General features: G+C 41.0%; 1 protein-coding gene across 1 annotated transcript in view; it reads right to left on the bottom strand.

Annotated features, from left to right (window-relative positions):
* Window positions 1-8,637, bottom strand: part of FRS2 (fibroblast growth factor receptor substrate 2) — a 26,407-nt gene extending 17,770 nt beyond the window's left edge. Inside the window, exon 1 of the mRNA XM_075209515.1 lies at window positions 8,492-8,637. The gene's annotated coding sequence lies outside the window, so the exon portion shown is untranslated. The remainder of the gene's footprint in view (window positions 1-8,491) is intronic.
* Window positions 8,638-25,807: the final 17,170 nt, after the last annotated feature.

Raw genomic sequence — 25,807 nt, 5'->3', positions numbered from 1 at the left:
TAGACCATGCTGCTAACAAGATAATCGCCAATGGCCATTCATTCACAAGGGGGGGTGGTATTGGAGACGAATGGATGAAAAAAAAATAAAAAATAAAAAAAAAAAGGCTGAAGTTGACCAAAAGTCCAGCCTACAAAGCTTTTGGGTTAAATTTATCGAGCAGCGGTTTTCCGGAGGGTTTGAAAAATGGAGATGTTGCCTATAGCAACCAGGCTCTAGTTATATGCTAAAAGGCAACATCTCCACTTTTCAGACCTGCCGGAAAATTGCAGTTTGATTAGTTTATCCCCTTGTATTTTCATTCTGACAGAAGGTAAGTGTATTACTTAAAATGTTGTAGCTTATTTTCTATGCCAACTTACTTGCAACCAGCACCCGATTGGGTGCATGTGTAAACTCGTGTCCCCTAATTGCCAGAAGAAAGTCTACCCCGACAAGATAAATAAAATGTTTTAAAAGATTGTGACTGCCTTTAAGGTCAGTGAATTCCAGGATAAGCATTTCTGGATTAGCGACTATTAAAGGACCTAAAATACACGCTTATTCATATTAAAGTAATGTACCCAGTTGGACATCGAGATAATTAGGAAAGATTGGAGTTCAGTTGAAATTCTGTCTAACTATATAGAAATAGCAAGCTTGTGAGTCTACTTTGGTGTCTGCAAGACAGAACAGAATTTGGAATCTCTGATGCCACATATTTAAATCTATTCAGTTAGGCACTAAAGGGTACCACTTGAACTCTGTTTGTCCCTGTATATCGATATGAAGTTCTAGCCACATTCATGAATACTTAACAAATCTTTCAAAAACTAGTAAAAAAAAAAAAAAAAAATAGAAGAGAAAATTGCATTCAATAAGAGATGCATTTATCTGTGGACACCAGACTTCTTATTGCAGAGGACTTAAATTCTTATTCTTGAGACATGGTAGCTAGCCATAAAGGTGAAAGGTGCTTACACTCCATGCACTAGCAAGGGTGTACAGAAAGCCAACCATGTTAAATCATGACACAAGAAAATTCACATACAAGACTAAATACTGCAGTATGCCTTTCCAAATAGAATCAATGGGTATCTACCTCAGTGAAGCCGGTAAACGCTGAATTAAATAAGACATTGTTTCATTTAAACCACAGCAAAACAAGCATGCGTTTGTTGATGGATATAAAATTCTAAACGTTTAGTAGAGTATGAAAGAGCTGCCCTATGTGGCCACCTTGGCTTAAATCTGGCATTATTTGAAATTGCTTTTAAAAAGAAAAATGACCCAGTGTTGTTGAGCTAGTGGTCTTGGATAACATTTAAACAGTAACAGTATTTTATCTTATAATTATAAATAATGCTTTGATTACGGTGCAAAGTCTGTAATAGAAATCTTCCACATGAGAATCTTGTTGGTTCCCTAGCCATTCAACTTTTTAAAATTATTTTCATTTTAGGGTGTACTATTATCAGAAACAAAAAAACAAAAAATAAGCATCAATGCTTTAACTACATGAACAGTATTGGCATGCATATTGCAATCCTGTGCTAGGACTATCTAAAGAAGCTAATTCATTAATTTCAATATTCGTAAGACAAGACCACGATTTGCAACATTTGGGCATTATACATTCAAAATTAAATGAAATTAAAATAGTTAGACCAAAATCATCATAGGAATAGTTTGGCTCCTCCATTGTACATCATTTTGTCCACTCCTGAATATGGTCAATGACAGTCTACCAAATCTAGAAGTCAGCAAGATAATTTAACAAGTGAGTAAGATATGCATCAACTAACATTAAACAGAAATTACTCCCAAAAGATATGAAATATGTCAGGGGCTGGACAGATACCATGAGACAAGTTTCCTAAGAAAGCAATAACTACTGCACAGAATTGTGCAGACAGAAAACATTAAAAACAAATATCTTTATACATCTATTGATTTCCTGGTAAATCACAATGTAGGTAACAAAAAAGCCTGCATAAAACATGAATGTATAGTTTTGATATTAATAACCCATTGGACAACTTCCACATCATCCTTTGATTGCCACTGTATGGTGGTGGTTCAAAAGAATAGCAGCATTTTCACTGTTCAGACTACCATCCTTTTTCAGCATTCAAGCTGCTAGCATGCCAATTGGACCTGTTCACTCAATACAGACTTAGTAAGATGAGTATGCATTAACCACTCTGTCTCCCGAGCCAAAAGTCCTATTCTTCCGTGAAACATAACTGTATGGCAGCAGCAAGGGTGGGGATCCCAAGAGCAACAACACTGACATGCTTCAAAGAGGGGGGGAGGTTGTCCCTAGGTGGCCAGAGTATTTTAAAGAAAATAAGCAGCAAGCCTTGTCCCTCCATAATTGTAGTCACCTTGTCCAAGGAGTAATTTAAAACAGCTGTGGGACATAACCATGAGCTGGAAAACAACTGTTAAAGCATGCACTTACAGAATTGGTGGACTCCTTTCGGTAAATATTTAGTACCACAAAAGGAAAAATGTGAGAGCCTAGGTGGACTCAAACAGATGAGCTGTATACTTTGTAAAGCACATTAAACACTGGGATACATACAGTCAAGTGAAAGTGTTCTATATACTTATGACAGGTACATTTTAAATTATAGCTACCATGCAGGACTAAGAAATGGCATCATTTATTCAGTAAGAAAAGTCTAACTACAATTGCCCAAAATGTACATTATGGAAGTAACCTCCAATTCTTTCTCCCTTCATCTCTGACTGGTGCTTCGGTTACATTTGCATTAGACTGAAGTGTACAAATTAGATGCCTGTGGTCCAACACTACCCATGATATTTATATTTGTCTGGGCAATTTCATGTGAACTCCCACAAACAAATTTTAAAATGCAAATTCACACTGCTTTATTCTTGCTGCCTTAAATTGGTGATGCTCATCACCTCTCAAGAGCAATTATGCTCAGAAAACAATGCATGCAGCAGATAACAGAAAAAAAATCATGCCACACATCTAATGCTGACCACACATAGGCCAATTCTGACACCAATTCCAAGCACTGGATTGGCAACTAACTGCACATAAAATCTGCCCAAAATAATCCAGATGATTCTGATTATATCATTATCTAGTGTTGGGCTGATATCAAAAGTAAAACAATATGTTAATAATGTAGTGTGTGGCCAGCTTACCACTGCTTTCTATGTATTTCAGCCGAATAATTATTGCAGGTTTACAGACTGTCAGGGCCCGTACAGATAGAACACAATTCAAGAAAAGCGCAGGGGAACTAGACTCACATGTTCTAATAAGGAACCTCAATTTGTAGGTATGCCGGAAATATACACATAACCTTTTACAAATTGTAAACCTATGCACTTACAAATTTAATACTGAACTATGATAGCAAATATTCAAACTAAAAGTCAGATTAGCGAGGACAAAGCCTGAAGAAAGGTGTAGTCAGAGTGCTTTTTACAAAATACAATGGTGAATTACTGCACACTACTCAGGACTTTACAGGAGTATAAATGCAAACATTTTTAATGGATATTTAATGAGTATCCAAGAAGGCAATGGTTTAGTACATTCTGCATAGTTGATTATCAGATATTGATGAAATGCTGGCAAGTCCTCTGTACTGACTATGAAACACTTTGCTGTAGCCCCTTTTGATAAACTCCTCTTAAAGCTGATGCTCAGTGATGCATTTCACATCTTTACAGAGAAGCACTGTGGCACTCTGCAGGGGAGCCCTTTGTGATGGGGCCGCCTGGCACGTTTCCATTCATCACATCACGGAAACTGAAAGCCAGTGTGGCAAAGTACAAGCCTTGCACTGCCTGCTTTGCAGGACAACTATAGAGGCAACTAATATAGAGATCTGCTTCACAAGTCACCATCATGTGCTGTTCAAAGCATCAGCTTCTCCTGTCACTATGCAACAGAGGATATGAAGACAAATCTGAGTTTTCAGGAGACTTTCATATGACTAGGATTACATTTTCCCTAACTGAAGTTTTCTTGAGGCCAACAAAAACAGAGCTAGGCACTTATACAACATACTCTTTTCCACCACATATGTATATTTTGTCACTTTGTCATTTTAAATAGCATTTTTAATTGGTAGAAGTTATAAATGCTAAGCTTTGCTGTACTGTAATATACCAATGCTTTGAAAACATGACAAGTTATTTATAGTTCAAACAAATGATTGGCTTAGGTAATCATGCATTCAAAATATGTAATCACCCTAATTTGTCTGCTATATAACCTTGACTATTGGAAGTTGGAGCTCAAACTTATTGAAGAAAACCTGGACCATGTCATAGTTAAAACGAACCAAGAAAAGTAACTTAATAATGAAAAATTTGACTGTAATTCTGGCCAAGAAAAGTTATACAATGAAATCACAATTTTCAAATACACACTGTAGATCGGTGTAACTCAAACTGGCACATCATCGGCTCCCCCTCTACTACCAGTCATAAGCTTAAGGCAACTTTCACCTGGTAAATTATACTCAAAGCATCAAATTCTAGTATTAGTACTTTAGCATTAGTTAAAACCTACCCAAAACAAAAAAGGGATGTTAAATATTTAAAGGAATAAGGTGCAGTCTGCTATACATTTAAACACATTAGCGGGATTTAGAATAAATGTTGACACTTTAGGAGAAGTTATGTAGAAAAAGTGACAAAATAGGGTGTACTTGGTAATCATTTACGGTCATAAGAGGTTAAATAATACAATAAAAAGGTTAAGACGGCTGTAAATAATCTGATAGTTTGATACACTAATGACTTTTCACAATCAGAGTGGAACAGCAAATGGTAGCCAAGAGCTAACAATTCAAACAAGAAAATAGTCTACATGAAGTTTCACTGTGTAATCCAAAGGCATACAATGTGAGTATTTTTTAGTGTTGGAATGCAGTTACACTAACAGACACCATCTGAAACTGAGGTGGACAGCATTACAATATGTTTCAGAACTACTGTAATGTAAATTGAGGGATTAATGCAAGCTCCAGTTAAACTAAGATCAGAGAGTATATGCAACAAAGACATTCCCCGTAAGCACAAACGGCTATGAAACCACAAGTAACCAAGCTAGCTGTGTGTAATATATATATTATATATATAGGCGTGCGCACCAATAATTAATAGAAAACTAACACAATACCCATGGTCACCAAAAATCCAAAGTCTCTTATCTGTATAATATGTATGTAATGTGAGATACAGGGATGAAATTAGCCCTCATTTCTAAAAAGTGAAAGGACCATAATAATAAAAATATAATTTGCATTCAGAGGGAAATACAGGCTCTGCACATTTTGTTTGTTTCCGATAAATACATTTGATTGCTGGATATCAAGCTGATGAACAATTTAGGCTAGGTTACATATTTCAGGTTTTTCCAACAAGTAGTGGGCCAAACACCCAATAAACGATGCTTGGTCCGATATTGCATTAGTGTGTATACTTGCACGATGAACAAAAGTCGTTGCAAAGTACAGTTTGACGTTCCATTTGATTGCTAGCTCTGTTTAAAAATCTCGCTCCAACTGCTTTCTGATCCAGCAGTATGCATGCACTCATAAGAGAGAGAGACTGTCACTGTGTTAAATGTAGAGAGTGCTGTAGATCATTTAATTTGCTATTTCGTTCTAAGACTTAATACTTTGTTTCAATCACAGAAGCACAGAAAATGTATAATGGCATTGTAAAGTCAAAAGTTTATTTTGTGTGCTAAAATCACTGACAGGAACGACCGACTACACTGCTCTTGGACCAGATGAAGAGCACAGATGACAAGGTAAATTAGTGTAGTGTGTACACATGAATCGGCAGACCGATTGGAAATTCAGTCATAGGTAAAATCGGTGTAAACACATTGGTCGGAAAATTATGTATTGTGTACCTGGCCGTACGCCTAAGATTTGTCAAGCCCTTAAACAGCTTTTCAATGGATGGGCTGACCAATCTAGACAGGGTGCTCAAGATAACCAAGATCACCAGGGGCCCAGTTAGTATAGTAAGCCAATGCCCACACATCCTACATCAGAAGACTAGATATCTAGGTCCAGACTGATTGGGATTTTGGTATTTGCAAGACATTTTGAGAGATGATTTGCTTAATGGACAGCAATAGGGTCACATGCTGGCTTTAAAAAATAAATAAAGCAACTACCCAAAGGGCAACTCCACATAACCAATTTAAATTAAATAAAAAGGTCCCAGATGTAGGTTCTGTGCCTGGCTGAATTAAAAACTAATTTTTAAAAAAGTATTATAGGCTACCACTACCTTCACCCTCCCAAGTCCCAAGAATGTGCGGGAAGAATAAACAGCATAATCTCCAGGACAAACACTCTACTAGTCTACACAGGACGCCTTCACGATGAACCTAGATTTACTTGGGGGTCACCCCACTGTGATAGAAAGTTGGATTTTTTTAAGGGACTTATTTTTTCCATACCCTTTCCTATCTCGATTCAGGTGACTACAAGGAAGCCAGCTCTGATTAACCCATTGTGATTCAAATTATTTTTGGGGTTTATCTATTTTAAGTATAGTCTGGCTGTGATTTGGACACCACCAGATGAATATATATGTCTGAACATAACCTTTTACAACCTTTAGTAACTATATTACCAGGTGATCACTCTGTACTGAGTAAAATGCTGTCTCACAATGTAAAGGACTTAAATGCCTCTTAAAAAAAAAAAACACTTTAAATCACAAGTTAAAGGAAAAATCAAATTGCTATTAATTAAAATTTGCTTATCACCATTGGAGGTTATAGAAACGGTGTTTCTCATATGTAAACCATAGCGACCAATAGTCGCAATTTGCAGATCATGAAACGTGTGTGGCTTAAAAAAAGCAAGCAATTCTGGCTGGATTGGGTGAACTGAGGTTCTGGAATGAGTATAGAGGAATGGGCTTATTTTGTTCCAATGGTGCCTAGATAATTATGAGAAAGATTTTTAGTCCAGATATTTAAATGACTACAAGTGGCAGTTATACAACTTATTGATTTTTTGCAAACGGACAACAGAGTTATAGGAAACAGTCCTTGAAAAAAAATCACCTTTATGTTACAAAAGGTGCAAAATGTGCCGTTTAAAAATAAATTTGTTGCTGTAAGATCTCATTCAAACTTTGAGGACATTCATAGAATTCTGTAAAAAAAAAAAAAAAATGCAGGGAAGTTACGATGAAGACGCAAAATGCAGCAGGCTACATAACCCAATGTCAAGAACTGACAAAATCATTATAAATATACATATATACACACACACACACACACACACACATACATACATACATACATACACACCTCTCTACAGAGTTTGCTCTGGTTATATATTTGGTTACAACCAAATATATCTTGTAAAATTTACCCACAAATGTCATTAAATGCTGATTGCACAACATTCCTTCAGAAGTATAAAAACATTTATGCAGTTAAATATTTAATGAGCTGATAAGATATTCACCATTTCTATCTCAGGGAGAGGCACATGGAAACCAGGAGTGTATGCATAACAGCAACACACAACAGGTTTTTTTTCCTGACAAAGGTGGGGTAAAATCTGCATAAATGGATTTCCCAACACTAATCAAAAGGATAATTGAATACAAAGGATACAGTACATATAGAAGGTGAACTAAATTGAACTAAACAAAGTAGGTAATATGTACAAAATAACAGTAAGCCATGCTCAATAAGATTATATATATATATATATATATACATACACATATACACACACAATTTTGTTTTCAACAATGAACAATGTTAAATAAATCGATAAGTGCGATTCAAAGTGAATGATAACGGATAAAGTAAAATCGTGGGAGAAAGCGGTTTGGAAAGGAATTGAAACAGTCAGTAGAGCACACTGAGTAGATATTATGGAGCATGAACAGAGAACACAGGACATCTGCCCACATCACTGAAGGCACTTTGAAGTGACCGGAGTAGATGAACATCTACACTGTGAATATTACTTTTAGCTAATGGAAGATAAGCAGGTGTTCCATCTCTGTCCATGTACTTGAATTTCCTTACTAGCACAGGTAAAAATTTTATTAAAAAAAAAATCAATTCTATAATGTTACAGATTCACCAACACTGAGGTAATGGTATAAAGATGGCGTAATTGAAACCGAAACAGTACCATTCATAGTATGCAGCACAAGTCAGGCCACTGTACTTGTATCTACAAGTAGATATGTGACCATAAGACAGTATCCCAGATACGGCGGCCGAGTTATTAGGTGAATACAACCACAGAAAGGTGCTAGGCACAGCCTAGCCCACCATGCAAAACTTATAAGAACAGACATCGAACAAGCTCTCAGGACATCGTTGATCCGGGCAACATATGAGCGCTGCACTGAGCGGCCATATTCCCATCCCCGCGATGGCTGCAAGGCTCAGCCCAAGACTGATGGAGAGGGCGCGCATGCATTGTACTATGATAAGAGATCCCGCCCGATTACTTACGGCTCTCCATGGGGGTCCGGGGAGGCTCCGCTCACAGCCAGGACTCGCTCCCCGGGCTGCAGGCCGCCAGCTGGGCCGACGCTGCTCAGTTCGCACAGATCCCCAGCGGTACTGCTTCCGGGTCACACGTGCACCGGGCACGGGAGTACGCACAGGCCAGCTGGGTGTGAGGTGTGCACGCGCGCTTCCCACTTGCATTGTGACGTCACTGTGTGAAAGAGAGAGCGCGACAGTTATCGCCTTCTCTAACTCCTTTAAGGTGACAGTAACACATATTCATGTTGCACATACCTCGGTTATGAATACTACATATTTGTGTGAAATGCACACTTATTTTAAAATGTTAACCTAAAGGCTTGCTAGACTCCTTGTCCTAACTAAAACTAGTCATGTTAGGCATGTACAGTATATAGCACAAAAATCAGTTAATTATGTATAACATACTTGCCAACTCTCCCGGAATGTCCGGGAGACTCCGGGCGAGTGTGGCAATCTCCCGAATTCTGCCCACATTCTAGTGAAGTGGACAGCTCCCAAACGCCGCGATTCCCGGGGAATCGCGGCGTTTGGCCCCGCCCCCACTGTCAAATGACACGTTTTGCGTCATGTCGTCACGGGGGCGTCCAAAATGACGCACATTTTGGAGCCCTGCCCCCACCACGCCCACCTCCCATGACAGGCTCCAACTATTCAAAGTTGGTAAGTATGATATAGCACCCTTGTATTTCAAACTCCCATTGTCCTGTAGATTGTATGCTGGCGAGCAGGGTTCTCTTACCTCTCTGTCTGTATGTATTACCTATTGTCTTATAATGTTTGTTCCCAATTATAAAGCGCTACGGAATTTGCCATCGCTATATAAATAAATGATGATGATGACGATAGTACAAATACCATTTAATCATGTACTAGCAGTGTCACCTAGTGTTGCATGGGTCAGATTTGTAATGTGTAGCAGTTTTTATATATTAGCATATTATTTGGTAAATAGACCAAAAATGTTTCGTAGAAAATAAGATTTGTTACTTTGTTGCATTGCTGTTATGTCCTGTTGTGGCGAGGTTTCCTTCCAGCAGTGAAACAATTGTTTACAACCCAAAAATGATGTTTTCAATATTTGACGCTCTGTCGTATTGTTGCTATGTGGTCTAATAGGTTACTTTTTAGATACTAAATGACTATGTATAATTTGACAGCTTTAACTTGAGAGTTGTGGAAGATATTCACCAAAACAAACAAGCTTATTCTTTTATAATTATAAGATATAGCACAACAATCATTTAATGAAAAATACACCTAATTGTCTGCCTTACTCATGACAAAGAACAAGCCCACATTCTGTTTTTGGAACTAACTCTGTAAAAATCCTCTGCAACCTTTATTATTATTAGCTAGCACTTATAAATATTTATCTAATATTTTCCATAGAGATGTACAATTTGTGAAAGGTACACAGGACTTACACTGAAACAAAACAGAAAGGTGAAAAAAAATACTTGAGAGTGAGTGAAACAAAACCATAAAGGAGATGTTGGACTATGACCTCATACCCATTGGCATTAAAATATATGTGGTTAACAGTGTTGTTAACGCTTATACAATGTATGCAAACTGGTCTGCCTTTGGATCCCATTGTTTCCAAAGACAGCATGCACATACATGAAAAAAAGACAGTATTTAACTTATGTGAAAAATAGAAAACTAATTTGCACCCCTTGCATTGTGACATGGTTTTGCATAGGAGACTACTTACTCAATTTTTTACTTAACCTTCCTTAATGAATCAAGCTAAAGATGCCTTAACATCACCAGAGAACAAGGAAAGTAAGTGCATTTTCTGTAGGATAAGACAACTATGAGAACAGAACATCACTATCATCCTCCAGGGGGCGTAATGATAGCCTGGACCAGTGGTTCCCAAACTTTTGCAGTTCGCGGCACCCTTAGAGTCTCCAAATTTTTTTAAGGCACCCCTCCAAAATAATTACTGAGCAGTCCTGTTTTAGAAGTAGTTGGGTCAAAAAATTGTAATAAGTATTTAGGTCACGACAGAAATACTTATTTAATTGTATGCAAAAATGCCCCTCTGCATCCAGACACTCTGCCCCCTCTGCATCCAGGCACAGTGCCCCCTCTGCAACCAGGCACACTGCCCCCTCTGCATCCAGGCACACTGCCCTCTCTCATGTTGCCCCCTCTGCCCTCTGTCCCCTCCTCTGTCCTCTGTCACGCTGTCCCCCTCCTCTGCCCTCTGTCACCCTCCTCTGCCCTCTCTCACGCTGTCACCCTCCTCTGCCCTCTCTCACGCTGTCCCCCTCCTCTGCCATCTGTCCCCCTCCTCTGCCCTCTGTCCCCCTCCTCTGCCCTCTGTCCCCCTCCTCTGCTCTCTGTCCCCCTCCTCTGCAATCTGCCCTCCTCCTCTGCCATCTGTCCCCCTCCTCTGCCATCTGACCCCCTCCTCTGCCATCTGTCCCCCTCCTCTGCCCTATGTCCCCCTCCTCTGCCCTCTGTCCCCCTCCTCTGCTCTCTGTCCCCCTCCTCTGCTCTCTGTCCCCCTCCTCTGCCATCTGCCCTCCTCCTCTGCTCTCTGTCCCCCTCCTCTGCCATCTGCCCTCCTCCTCTGCCATCTGACCCCCTCCTCTGCCATCTGTCCCCCTCCTCTGCCATCTGTAACCCTCCTCTGCCATCTGCCCTCCTCCTCTGCTCTCTGTCCTCCTCCTCTGCCATCTGACCCCCTCCTCTGCCATCTGTAACCCTCCTCTGCCATCTGCCCTCCTCCTCTGCTCTCTGTCCTCCTCTGCCATCTGACCCCCTCCTCTGCCATCTGTAACCCTCCTCTGCCATCTGTAACCCTCCTCTGCCATCTGTAACCCTCACCTGCCATCTGTCCCCCTCCTCTGCCATCTGTAACCCTCCTCTGCCATCAGCCCTCCTCCTCTGCTCTCTGTCCCCCTCCTCTGCCATCTGCCCCCCTCCTCTGCCATCTGTCCCCCTCCTCTGCCCCGCGCCAGGCGTCAGCTATAGAAAAAAAGAAAGCAAACAGAAACTTACCAATCCGCGCAGCGCTAGGACCCTGCAGCCTCCTCTCTCGCGCAGCTGTCACTGACGTCGATATTCAGTGACAGCTGCGGGAGAGAGGAGGCTGCAGGGTCCTGGCGCTGCGCGGATTGGTAAGTTTCTGTTTGCTTTCTTTTTTTCTAGGGCTGGCCCGCGGCACCCCTGGGAGCCGCGGCGCACACTTTGGGAACCGCTGGCCATTTGCATTTTTACTTGTCTTCTGATGCATTGCATTCTCAAAGTCTCAATTTTCCGAAAGCTTCTTGCTCCATTTAATGTGTTTAACACAAGTTAAGTGCATTGAGGTGAATGGAGTGACCTCCAATGTCCTCCCAAGCGCAAATATAAGCACTCATTAACAACTGCTTGTAAAATGAGTTTGTGTTTTATATGTGGTTTCACAAGTCTTTGAACTTTTAATCACAAATTAAATGACAGTGGGTATAAGGACTAAGAGGAGTCAGGGTAAAATTCTCTGAAAAGATGAATTTTCAGTGAAGACTTAAAGGTAGATTAAAGTCTAATGGAGCAACAAATAGTTTTCCATTGAAGAAAAGCTGCTGTTGATGTGCATGCGAGGAATAACAGGAGAGATGGTGAGCAACAGGTCTCTAGAAGAGTGTTAGTATGTGGTTGGGAGAATGCTTTGGCATGTGGTTGCATATGTAGCATTGAGTAAAATTGTGGGTTGTTGTATAGGTTAAGATATAATACTTTGAATTGTATCCTTAGAGGTATTAGGAGCCTGTGCCAGTATTGTCAGGGATGGGCAGCGTATTGTGAGGGGTCAGTGAGCTAAATAAGTCTGAAAGCAATATTTATTATAGCCTAAAAATATATCAGTCTGTGGAGTTGAAAGCCAGTGAAAAGAAGAACCTGACCAATATTTTTTCAGAATCATTATCAAGGTTCAATTTTTAATTATTTTGTTAGTAAATACCTCAAATGTAATATTCTGTGAAAGAAAAATCATTTTGCAGCACCATTTATTGTCTTAAATCATGGTAGAAATACATATGTTGGTAGCTGTTGTCACGGGCACTAGGAGTCTTTACCCAGGGATCACCAGGTGATAGGCTTACCAGAGCAGTATAGGTGGTAATATGGTACTCTGGTAGCAGGGTGATCACGGAACAGGAAATAGCAGATGATGAGATGCTCAGGAAAGTCTATGACTAGCAGCACTGGCAATATGGAGGTAGTAATACACGAGGAACTGTATGGACAAAGGACACGTGAAGGTAGTCAGTGGTCTGCGGTAGCAAGTTGTACCACTGCTATAGTGAGGAGGAATGTCCAACAGAAACGAGGAGGTGATGAGAGTCAGCGGTCTGCGGATAGCAAGTTGTACCGCTGTCTGAGTGAAGGAATGGAATCCAAGTGGAGATATCCGGGGAGTCAGTGGTCTGCGTTAGCAAGTTGTACCACTGCTATGTGAGAGGATACTGGAACAGGTGAAACTGTAAACAGGAGTCAGTGGTCTGCCACTAGCAAGTTGTACTACTGAATATATATGTGAGGAGGTGCACGGGGAGAGACTGCAACACAATATATACACGGGCACCTTGACTTTGATCCACAGTAATATGCACAATATAAATGTATAAATGACTGAACAATACTGCCAATATAGAAAGTCTCTTGAAGTAGTCCAGCATAAGATAACACAGTCAATGATGGCAATAGACTCAGCGGATAGCACACTCCAGAGGAGAACCAACACAGTCCAGCAAGGTATGCAATACACAGCACAGTCAATGAGAAGTATGCATACCGTGGTTCAGGAGGCAGTCAGACAGGAGTGCAGAGATACCTGAACGGCAGGAGGCCGGCAGGATGCGAAGTCCCTGGATGGGTGAAGCGGTGGTCTAGTAGGTGCAGCGCACGGGAAGGTAGACCAGCAGGGAACACAGGAAAGCGTGGAGAGCGGATCAGCAGTAGATGGATAAGTAGTGCTGAGGAGTAGCAGCAGCGGGTCTCTGCGGGAACACGGAGGTAGCCAATAGCAACCAGCAGGTGCAGTAACGATGGGACACGGGAGAGCAGAGTTGAACAGGCACTGTTGATCACGGAGAATAGCGGGTAGCAATAGTGGAGGCAGACTCAAGAAAACACGGGAGCGTTGACAAGGACTGAAGACTGAAGCGCACAGAGGCAGCGGATAGGAATCAGCCAAACAGTCACGATGAAACACAGACGGGTTGCAGGTTGAAGACTGTAGTGCACGGAGGCAGCGGATAGGAATCAGCTAGCAGTCACGATGATGAAACACAGACGAGTTGCAGGTTGAAGACTGTAGTGCACGGAGGCAGCGGATAGGAATCAGCTAGCAGTCACGATGATGAAACACAGACGAGTTGCAGGTTGAAGCCTGTAGTGCACGGAGGCAGCGGATAGGAATCAGCTGGCAGTCACAATCATGAACAGGTGAGTGGATGTGGTTGAAGCCTGTAATGCACGGAGGCAGCGGATAGGCATCAGCTAACAGTCCCAATGATACATGGTAGAGTTGAAGTGATTAGAAGACTGTAGTGCACGGAGGCAGCGGATAGGAATCAGCTCACAGTCACGATGATTCAGTAGATGGTAGAAGTGGTATGGGAACCACAGTAGCAGAAGTGGTTTGGAAACCACAGAGGTAGAAGTGGTTTGGAAACCACAGGAATCAGCAGGGCTGAATAAACAAGGAAACACAGGAACACCTTCAGAGACTCATGGGGAATGAGACTCCAAGATCAGGCAATGTGGTGATGACCACAGGTGCTTAATATAGGGAGGTTGCCTGATCTGCCAATTAAGTTAAAGGAACATACACTGGAGGTATAGAAAGGGCTGCGCATGCGCAGTCCCTCAGGATGGAGGACGGCCACGGTTCCTAAATGTCCGGGAAGAAGCACTCACAGTCCGGTGAGTGACAGCTGTCTACTGAAGAAGTTCTGTTTCCAAAGTGGCACCCATTACATGTGCATCAGCTGTTTATGGTCTGCAAGTTGTTAGTGAGTCTGGATGCTATTTAAAGTGTTTACTTCAAGATTCACCTGAGAATTGGTTTGAAAAGGCAAGTTTATGAATAGTATTTAACTTGCATAAACAGAGTCCTTTGATTGTCTCACCCGTGCCAAAAAACATACAAATGTTTTTGTAGTGAGATAATGGTTTTGAGGTTAGGTGCACAGTTGGTTAGAAATAAGCATTTGATTAAGTTCATTACCTCTAAAAAATCATTAATTGAATTATACAGTTGCATTATTGTGATTTTAACCTTTTTTAAACTGTCCCACCTGTGAGAAATTGAACACCAAGGGGCATATTCTATTAATTTTGATGAATGTGATTACACGTGGCTGCACAAGTCCCGTTACCGCAACACTGCGGATTTCCGTACGCACACCATAGGGTTGTGAAGGGAAATCCATGATGTTGCTGTACTGTATTGTCACTTTACACGTGCCGCCGCGCGTAATCACGATCACCGAACCTCATTGAATATGCCCCCAAGACTGGTGATGTTCCAGACAAACTTTCCAAGTTCAATGAGTTGCGTCCCAAACATGTTATCCTTGCATGTGAAATGCCACACAACGTTTGTATGTCTAAGTATCATGCAAACGTCACGTACATTGTCAAAGCAATCAGCAAATAAGATATGAACTTTCCCAAAGAAACAAGTCAACTGCTCGAATTTGTTTGTTGTGATCCAGAAAATGAAGAATGCATGACAGGTAAATATAAAGACTGCAGTAAAGATCTCAGAACACTAGACACTTATAGCAACATAAGCCATACTTGCCTACTTTTGAAGGCAGCTGTCCAGGAGGGGGTCCGTTGAGGAGGGCGTAGCCATGCGTGGTTTGCCATTAGGCAAACCCGCCCCTGTCAATCTTAGTCCAATCGCAGCATGGGGCGGGGCCACTATGTCACATTTAGCCCCGCCCCCACCATCTTCAACAACGGCGAAAGCTGGATCCGGGATTTTTGCCTGCTCTCTCGGGAGTCCGGGAGAACTCCCAAAATTTGGGAGTCTCCCAGACATTCCTGGAGAGTAGGGAACTATGACATAAGCTGGAAGCAATGGAAATAAATTGTCACCCCAAACTAGTTGAGACTGAAGGCTCACATGAAGATGGTATTGCTGAGTTACTTTGATTCAAAGATCATGTTTATGTTAAAAGAATTCAGTCTCCAACATTCACTGGCATGATTGTAAATCTAAATGAAGGTGAGGCTGTACTTCAAATTGAGTTTGTGGGAAATTTCTTTGCAGTGACCCAAGATGAAATACAGTCAGTGCATTGGAACCACAGTCAGGTCACTATATTTACTGCTTGTACATGGCTTTCAAGGGAAGAAAAATGTTCTTTTGCATTGGTCAGCGATTGTTTTGCCTATGACCGTTATGCTGTATTTGCCTACCTGAAAAGAAGTGTAACTTCATTGAAAAACGAGTTAAATTTACTAATCATCAAAATATTTTCCAATGGGGCAGCAGCCCAATTTAAGAATAGATTTATAATGTCGACCTTTGTTTTATGAGAGAAGACTTCGGTGTGGAGGGACAATGGTACTTCTTTGCCACATACCATGCATGGCAAGGGGATGATTGATGAGGTAGGAGTCTCAGTAAAACGTGCTGTGTGAAGCAAAGTAAAGAAGCACAGATTTCAGGTTGAGAATTCTAAAGACTTTGTTTCAGCAGCACGCACGTCAGTGAAAATTGTTGAAATCATTTGGCTCACTTCTGAAAAAATTGAAGAAAACAAGGAAATGCTAGAGCAATGATGAAAAGCTGTAAATCATACTTACCTACTCCCGGAAACTTGTTTCCAGGAGAGGGGCGTGAGTAGGGGGCGGGAGGGGGTGGGGCGTGGCCAAACGCGTCATTTTGGCCCCGCCCCCGCGATGGAAATTACATTTTCGTGGGGAGCGGGGCCAAAATGGCGCGATTCACCAAGAATCGCGTCAAATGACGCAATTCTTGGTGCATCCCGCCATTTTAATAAGGGAATTCCGGGATGTAGGAGAAATGCCAACTATCGTGGGAGCCCGGGAGACTGACCCAAATTTCTGGAATCTCCCGGACTTTCCAGGAGAGTTGGCAAGTATGCTGTAAATTGGTATTGATGGGTTACAGTCACTACACTATCTGCAGGACCATAACAGACTGACTTTGATTATTGGGCACACTTTTCAGTCTGAGCACAAAATGTTCAAAGTTTTCAAACTGTGAATCTCCCAAGTATACTCTAATTCTGAACCTGACAGTAGTGAAGATCGTACCTCCCGACTGGAAGTTATTCAAATGCAGCCACCTGAAGTTGCCGATGTAACAGCAGGGACATTTTTGCTGGTACAGCTCAAAACATCTTCCAGAAAGACTGCTCACTACAGATATGCTGGCATTGCACAGAGCTCCTGTGACGATGACTGTTCAGTGAAAATAATGTTTTTGAAGGTTTTTGGGAAATTGCAAAATTGTTCAAAACAAATAAAAATGATATTAATTTTGTAAACTTTAATCAGATTCTTGCAGTGTTACTTACACCAGTTCTTAAAATATGAGGTGGTATTTTTTATGAGTTTCCTGCTATGGTAGATGTGTTTGAACAGGGTTAAAAGTGAAATTTAAAAACCCCAAAAATTGTACTCAAAACAATAATATTTGTAACAAGATTAACATGCTAAATGACAACAAGTAATTATATAGCAATAGAATTGCACTGTTTTTGTTTTATATACATAAAATAGGTGTTGCTGAGAATTATTTTGCACTGTGTCCTACCCATGACACATAATTGTCTCACCCATGACAAAATAAAAATAATTATTTTGCATAAAACTAATACTTTCTTCTTGGTTTTTCTTGTAACATATTCTACACCAAGTTCTTACTTCACAATGGACAAATTATACATTTTATCGCAAAATGCGGGAGTCTCCCGGACATTCCGGGAGAGTTGGCAAGTCTGCTCAAAAGTCAGATGGACAAACAAAAACCCACACATTCTGACGAACTCCAAGCATTAATTAGGCAAGAATGGGCGGCCATCAGTCAGTATGTGGCCCAGAAGTTGATTGACAGTATGCCAGGGCGAATTGCAGAGGTCTTCAAAAAGAAGGGTCAACACTGCAAATATTGACTCTTTGCATAAATTTAATGTAATTGTCAATAAAAGCCTTTGACCCTTATGAAGTGCTTGTAATTTTACTTCAGTATACCATAGCAACATCTGACAAAAAAGGTCTAAAAACACTGAAGCAGCAAACTTGTGTCATTCACAAAACTTTTGGCCATGACTAGAGATTTAAGACATTCTTGTAAATGTTTTTTTTATCTTTACTACACAAATTTAAACATCACAGTGCTTTACCATTCTGCAAGAGAAAGCAAATGTTTATGTTGTATATTTTTATAATCTCAGCTTTATTGGAAGATCCACTGTGAGTAGCTGAGCCAAACAATAAAATTATCAGGGGGCACACAGTCCAAGGATCATTTCAAGGCCGCAGTCTATGGCTATATTTGACTTACAGCAGTCAGGTGAAAAGCTCTAGGTTAATGTTTGGTCTGTGTGTACTTAATATTTGAAAGCAACACAACAGAAAAGACAAAAATAGCCCTTGAGGTGTGTTTTAATTATTTAAAATGCAATAGTGGCCAGAAAGAGTGTACACATAATTCTAACTGTTCACAGAACAGGTCAGCCTGCCTTCTGTTTGTGTTTTGAGAACTTACTCACTTTATTTGTTACTATTTGCACAGCTACATCAAATACTTACTATAGCAACACCCCTGTTTGTCAAACCTTGCTTCATTTCAGAGAGTGTGGTTTTTGGGTTCCAGTCCATTAGTGACTGATTTATGGGGGCTGATTTATAGTTAGAAGGTGATTTTGCTACTGGTGCAGATTTTGCAGACAAGCAAACCATGTTGCGCATTGTCGAAGTAGTATAATTGGATGAACGAAAGTATATTGGTTTAATATTGGTTTGCCGTGCGATTGCGAAGCGTACGCCACGTAACACGTGGCGTGATGCGATCGCACGGTAAAATACGCACGCACACACTCGCATTACAACATTTAGTTATTTATATAATTCATATTCATATTGGTTTCATCACACTGTAATTTATGAGCAGATAATATTTGGTTTATTAGTAGTATATATATAAATATATATATAATGATTATACGTACACTTCAGTGATATTTATGGTTCAGGTTGTGGGAAAGGTGGCATGTCTGGTATCATACTAAAACCCTATTCATCAGCAGCTGTCCGGTGCAGTCGGCGAAGAGATCGCACATTGCATACTTTAGTTATTGATATTAGGTAATAAACCTTTTGTATGATGCTGGCTATGAAAGGAGCAGACCCCCTGGAGAGATGACCCCCACCTTTGGATTCCTTAGATTGAATCAACCTATGACCTGTTTGCCCTGGACCCACCCAACGTCTGGACCTATAGAAACAATCTACGTCATCTCTATTGTTCAAGTGTAACACTGTACTGTATATAATCATAGCTGCACACACCCTGGCTCTCAGTCAACTCTGACACAGTATTCTAACAGATATACTGTCCACCGGGTCCCGTGGGTGCGCAGCGAGCGCATGCAATAGCATTGGTATGTACTTATCTTTTGGTATTGGCTGTACTGTACTTTATCATAATATAATAATGTATTGAATTGTTGACTATTTACATCTGCTAAAATAAATCACTTTGTGCTTTGGAAACACATACAATTGATTGGGCAATGCTTATTTGAAAACAATATAATTACTTTAATAGCATGTATGGGTGCATGTATGGCAAAAACTGCTCATGCATGCTGCGCACACATACTGCACTGCAGCATTGGGCTAGATTAGGCTATGTCTCCCCTCATAACATTATTAAGGGGCCTATCTATGATTCTGGATGATAACATAAATCTTACATAGCTGATATATATATCTATATATATATATATATATATATATATATATATATATATATATGTGTATATATATATATATATATATATATATATATATATAATTAGGTTTCACCTCAATTTATCAATACTGTCTAGCAGCATTGACAGGAGTTTTACCACTCACCAAGCTAGTACAGGGTGAACTGGCATGCACAATGGGACTGGAAGGATGTCAGTTCCGATCCCAGTGATATGTTCCATGTAACGATAGATATTCAATTTTCTTTTCCTACTTATCAAAACTCCCTTACAGATTAAGACTATCACCAGTGGTAGACTTCACAGGGGGGGCACAGTTATTGGGTATGTAAGTCTCTGCCATACCCAATGACTCCTAGCACAGTGATTGATACAACCAGAATGCTGGGAGGTCTCCATACACTAATTAGTGAATGGCTAGATCTGTCCACCAATCACAATTATCTGCTGTGTATAAGAGTATCTCAGTGCTACCAAACTTGTCCTCTAGCGTGCAGAGATACAGTGGGACCACAGGATTGTAAGGTTTTGCCAGCGTGTTAAAATCGCGGCAAATCACGGGTGTTAACCTGCAATTTTAGTTAAAAACTCATCAAATATATCAAGGTGCGGTTTTTACTGCTGGTCATCTCCGGCGATTTATAGCGAGTTAAAACACTCTTGTGTTTGTCAACTCTCCTGTGTTATAGCAGCGTGTTGTCAACACATCACTGTTACACTGGCCTGTCATACAACTGCCGGGGCTCCGGCAGCTGTAAAAAACGGTAAAGAATAGATGAAAGTTAAAAAAAAAAGCGTGGGGTCCCCCCTCTATTCCTGCCTGACTACTGCTGGTTCCGTGAAAATCGGGGAAAAATTTTGCGTGGGGTCCCCCCGATTTTCAGTTAACCAGCACTAGGCAAACCAGCCGGGGTTGGCGGCACTATAGCAGTGGGACACGCAGCAAGGGTCCCCCTGCCATAATGACTAACCACCCCCAGGCTGTTTAGCGCTGGGCTGGATTCCCTAGGGAGTGGGGTCTCATTTACACCATATATTTTTATTAAAAATAATAAATTCCCTGATACTCACCAATGAAGTCTTATTTTTTTTATCAGCAGCTTTATAGGTCTATATAGTAAATCTATCACAGGCCTTTGGTCTGTATAGTAAAGCCACTAGAGATGAGGGGCTATAAATTATAAAACCATTAGAGATTTGGGTTACCTGCACTATAAAATCACCAGATATTTGGTGGTCTGAAATTTACAGTGGCCTCTAGAACAGGGTTACACATAGGACCTGATTCATTAAAGAAAGTAAGGAAAAAAAAATAGTAAGTTTTCTCCTGGACAAAACCATGTTACAATGCAAGGGGAGCAAATTATTTTTGTATTTTGCACATAACTTAAATACTGTCTGCTTTTTCATGTAGCAAACAAATATTTGATAGCTTTATTTGTACACTGAAATTTAAAGTTGATCTAAGACATGTCCTACCCCAATTACACATCTGTCCTCACCTTTTAAATTTACCTACCCCTCCAATGCAACATGGTTTTGCCAAGATTCAAAGTTACTTATTTTTGTTTGCTTTCCTTTCCTTAATGAATCAGGCTCATTGTGTTTTGACCATCTGTATTGTAGAGAATACTAGAATGTTCTGTGTATTGTATGGAGGTCTCTACAATATATATTGTTTTTTTGTAAATCTCTTTATTTTCAAACTGCATAAAATATAGATCATAACAGGAGGCCCAAATACAAGAATAACAGTACAGACCCTGTAAATATACTTTAGAACAGAGGTGCTGAAAAGAGTCACATTGCAAAACCTGTGAGTCAGAACAATAATAAACATATGGAACATGTCTGGGTCCCAAAACATTGTGGCAACTAGGATGCAGTAGTTTTGTTGTTTTAGTTTGGAGTAGGGGAGGGGGATTTTTTTTGGGGGGTGGGTGGTATATTAGAAAGGAGGGGGGATCCTAAACAGGGGAGAAAACAATAATGGGAAGAAAGTCATTGGTTATGCAAGTCCTGGGATGGGAGAATTGTGGAACCGAAACAAGGGAGACCATGTCACATGGAATTTAGGTTAGGCATCATTAAGGAGAGCGGTAATGTATTCCATGAATGAGACATGCCATAATCTGTTCAGCAGTTCTGGTCTGGAAAGGGAGAGGAATTTTTCCATGCCAACTTATCAGTTGGTCTGTGGGTTTACTCACTGTTGGAATGGGATTGTTAAGCAGAAATATAAAAGGATCTTTGGGAAGTTGGATTCCAGCGATTTAATTAATTACATTTAGAGCAATGTCCCATAGTGTCTGAACAGCAGGACAATCCCACCAAATATGGAAGTATGTACCTACCACACTGAAATTTCTGCAACATCTGTTGGAAGCTGGGGATATATTCGGTGAAGCTTGTCGAGGACCAAATACATCTTGAGTATATTTTACATGCCTTCTCTTTGATACAATAATTGAGGTTTGGCAACCCTCTTTCTGATTACCAACCATCCCTCATTGTTCAAGGAGATCCCTAGGTCTCTCTCCCAGGCTTCCTCATGGGGTTCCAATAATTGTGAATCCAGAGCAAAAACAAATCAGTAAATTACAGAAATATTACCTCTGCAACCCACAAACTAACTGCAGTGCCTCTTGAAGGACAAGAACTAACAAAGCTTTTAAGTATGCTTTAGTATGCGTTTGTGACTGAATGGAACTCCAGATCTGTAAATATGTAAAGTAAAGCACATGCCCTTGAGTTTCAAACTCCCATTGTTCCATAGATTGTAAGCTTGCGAGCAGGGTTCTCTTACCTTTCTGTCTGTATGTATTACCCAGTAATGTTTTATTAATGTTTGTTCCCAATTGTAAAGCGCTATGGAATTTGCTGGCGCTATATAAATAAATGTTGATGATGATGTCGATAATGATAAAAGAGATTGTGGGAGATGGTATTTGTCTTGTAAGTCCACAAAAGATGGAGGGATGAATTCACCCATGATTTGGATAAACCTGTACATTTTCCTGGATTTACAAGGTTCAGCTGTTTTGTCTATATTGCCTAGAAGGAACATTGGGAGCTTCCAAATAGGAGATAGTGGGGAGATGAAAAAGGGCCAATTTGAAACGGTATTTGCAGAATTCCACATAGACACAGTGAAGTTAATCGAAGGGCAGGTATATACAGAGGCAGGCCTGTGGATCCTAAGCAACCAAGGCAAGAATCGGCATGTCTGAGGCCATGGCATTCTAAATTCCACCAATTTTTTAATTCTCGAGTTGATATGTCACAAAATAACATGGTGAAGTTGAATGGCATAATAATAATTTGAATGAAGAGTGAGGCCAAGGCCCCTATCATCCATGGATTTTGCCAGCAGAGTTCTGCTAAGTCTATATTTCTTGCCCCTCCATATGAATTGATTGCAGGATGTTTGCAAAGTCACCAGGGTGGAGGGAGGGATACAGCAAACGAGAGAGAGCATTAGTTTTCACTGTGTTAATCCTGCAGATCCAGGAGATATACAGGGATTTGTGAAAATCTTTAAGAATTCTATTAATCAAGGGGGAATAGTTAGATTGGTGTAAGTCGGAGTAATTTCTGGTGATCGCCACTCCAAGGTAATGAATAATCTGAGGGTGACATTGGAATTTGAAAGATGCCTCCAAAGATTCAGAATTATTGATCTTATAACCAGAAAATTTCCCATATTGTGTCAGTTCAGAGGAGATTGGGGAGAGAGATTCTGGAATTGGAAAGTCTCAATACTCCATTATCCGCAAAAAGTGAGATCTTGTACTGGTGGGACCAAAGGGAAGTCCCCGAAATGTCCATATTATGTCTGATTTTAGTGGCCAGGGGCTCTATACAGAGTGAAAAAAACAATGGGGACAGGAGGCAGCCCTGCTGCCTCCTGTCCCATTTACTCCATCTCCGTTTGGAGATGGAGTAAATGGGAAACCTGTCATTTCTCACAACCCTGGAGATGAGTTTAGTGTATAGGGCACGGATAGCAGAAATTTGCTCTAGAATCTAAGGTCTCTAGTGCAGAGAACATGAATGGCCAAGAGACCCTATCAAACGCTTTTCAGCATCTAAGACTAGGATCATGGATGGGATTTTTTGAGTATTAATATTGTGGATAAGGTCAATAACCCTGCAGGTATTGTCATAAGGCCTAAAGAAAAGGAGGGGGGGAAGTAAAAGGGGAAAAAGTCAGTGTGATATGAGGCACTCCCAAATTGCTCGTTAAAATATAACTTTTATTAGATTGGATTAAAATGGAAAGATTTGAGTGAAATATTAAAAGAAAAAATACAAAAAGTGATATGTGGTTAAAATGCAAAACAATTTGCAATATCCCACTTGTTGTTCCAATCGTATCAATATCCGCTACAATAGCGCTAAGGGCTGCATATAAAGGATATAGAATATGCTATAGTAGCCCTAGTGTCACGGGCACTAGGAGTCTTTACCCAGGTATCACCAGATGATGGACTTACCAGAGCAGTATAGGTGGTAATATGGTACTCTGGTAGCGGGGTGATAACGGAACAGCAGACAGCAGATGGTAAGAGAATGCTCGTGGAAAGTCTATGACTAGCAGCACTGGTAATATATAAATAATAGTACACGAGGAACTGGATGGACAAGGAAACGTGTAGTCAGTGGTCTGCGGATAGCAAGTTGTACCACTGCTATAGTGAGGAGGAATGTCCAGAAGTAACGAGGAGGTGATGAGAGTCAGCGGTCTGCATATAGCAAGTGGTACCGCTGTCTAGGTGAGGGAATGGAATCCAGGTGAAGGTATCAGGGAAGTCAGTGGTCTGCGTTAGCAAGTTGTACCACTACTATGTGAAAGGATACAGGAAACTGGTGACTCAGGAAACAGGGAACAGTGGTCTGCCTCTAGCAAGTTGTACCACTGAAATATATCTGTGAGGAGGAGCACGGGGAGGTAAATGCAATGCAGAGAATACACGGGCACACTGAACTTGATCCCACGATGATATGCACAAAAGAGTAATAACTGAACAGCACTGCACAATTATACAAAGTCACAAGAACTATCCAGGCTAAAAGGTAACACAGTCAAATGATGGCAATAGTCTCAGCGGATAGGAAACTCCAGAGGAGAAGAACTCAGTCCAGCAAGATATGCAATACACCGGCACAGTCAATGAGAAGTATGCATACCGTGGTTCAGGAGAGCAGGCTGTCAGACAGAAGTGCAGGGATACCTGAACGGCTGGAGGCCGGCAGGATACGAAGTCCCAGGAGGGTGGAAGCGGTAATCAATTAGGTGCAGCGCACAGGTAGGTAGACCAGCAGGGATGGAAACAATACTCAGGAAGCAGTAGTATATAGAACTGGACACCTGGAGAACACTGAAGAGTAGAGATGGTCTAGCCGAGATGAAAGCAGCAGGGCGTTGATCCAATGCAGACAGGCGAGTTGACACAAGCGGAGACACTGTAGAAGCACGGAGAGCGGATCAGCTGGCTGCAGACACGAGGAGTACTGGCGGGTTGCGATGAGCAGGGCACTGCAGATACATGGAGGCAGCGGATAGGAATCAGCTGGAGCAGTCACGATGAAACACGGGAGAGTTGAAGTGAGCAGGATACTGTAGATACACGGAGGCAGCGGATAGGAATCAGCTGGTGCAGTCACGATGAAACACGGGAGAGTTGAAGTGAGCAGGATACTGTAGATACACGGAGGCAGCGGATAGGAATCAGCTGGTGCAGTAACGATGAAACACAGGAGAGTTGAAGTGGTCTGGAAACTGTAGAAGCACGGAGGCAGCGGATAGGAATCAGCTGGTGCAGTAAAGATGAAACACAGGAGAGTTGAAGTGGTCTGGAAACCACAAACGAACAACAGGAATCAGCAGGAGCTGAACACACGAGGAAACACAGGAACACCTTCAGAGGCTCATGGGGAATGAGACTCCAAGATCAGGCAACGAGGTATTGATCTCAGGTGCTTTAAATAGGGAGTGTTGCCTGATCAGCCAATTAACTAAAAGGAACATGTACTGAAGGTTTGAAAGGGCTGCACATGCGCAGACCCTCAGGATGGTGGACGGCCACGGTTCCTAAACACACGAGAAGTAGCACTCACAGTCCGGTGAGTGACACCTAGATTGCATAAATTGCAAAGACCAGTAAATGCTAATTGAGAAAAGCCTCAATAATTAGTATACATATGTATAATCCACTCGAAGGAGAAAATGCAATAATAATCGTATAAAGTTATTGCTTGAATGTAACAAAATTGATGTCCATCATATTAGTCTCCT

The sequence above is a fragment of the Mixophyes fleayi genome, chromosome 4 (genome assembly GCF_038048845.1).
Source record: "Mixophyes fleayi isolate aMixFle1 chromosome 4, aMixFle1.hap1, whole genome shotgun sequence".
In the NCBI taxonomy this organism is placed as follows: domain Eukaryota; kingdom Metazoa; phylum Chordata; class Amphibia; order Anura; family Limnodynastidae; genus Mixophyes; species Mixophyes fleayi.
This window is presented reverse-complemented; position numbering and strand designations above follow the sequence as displayed.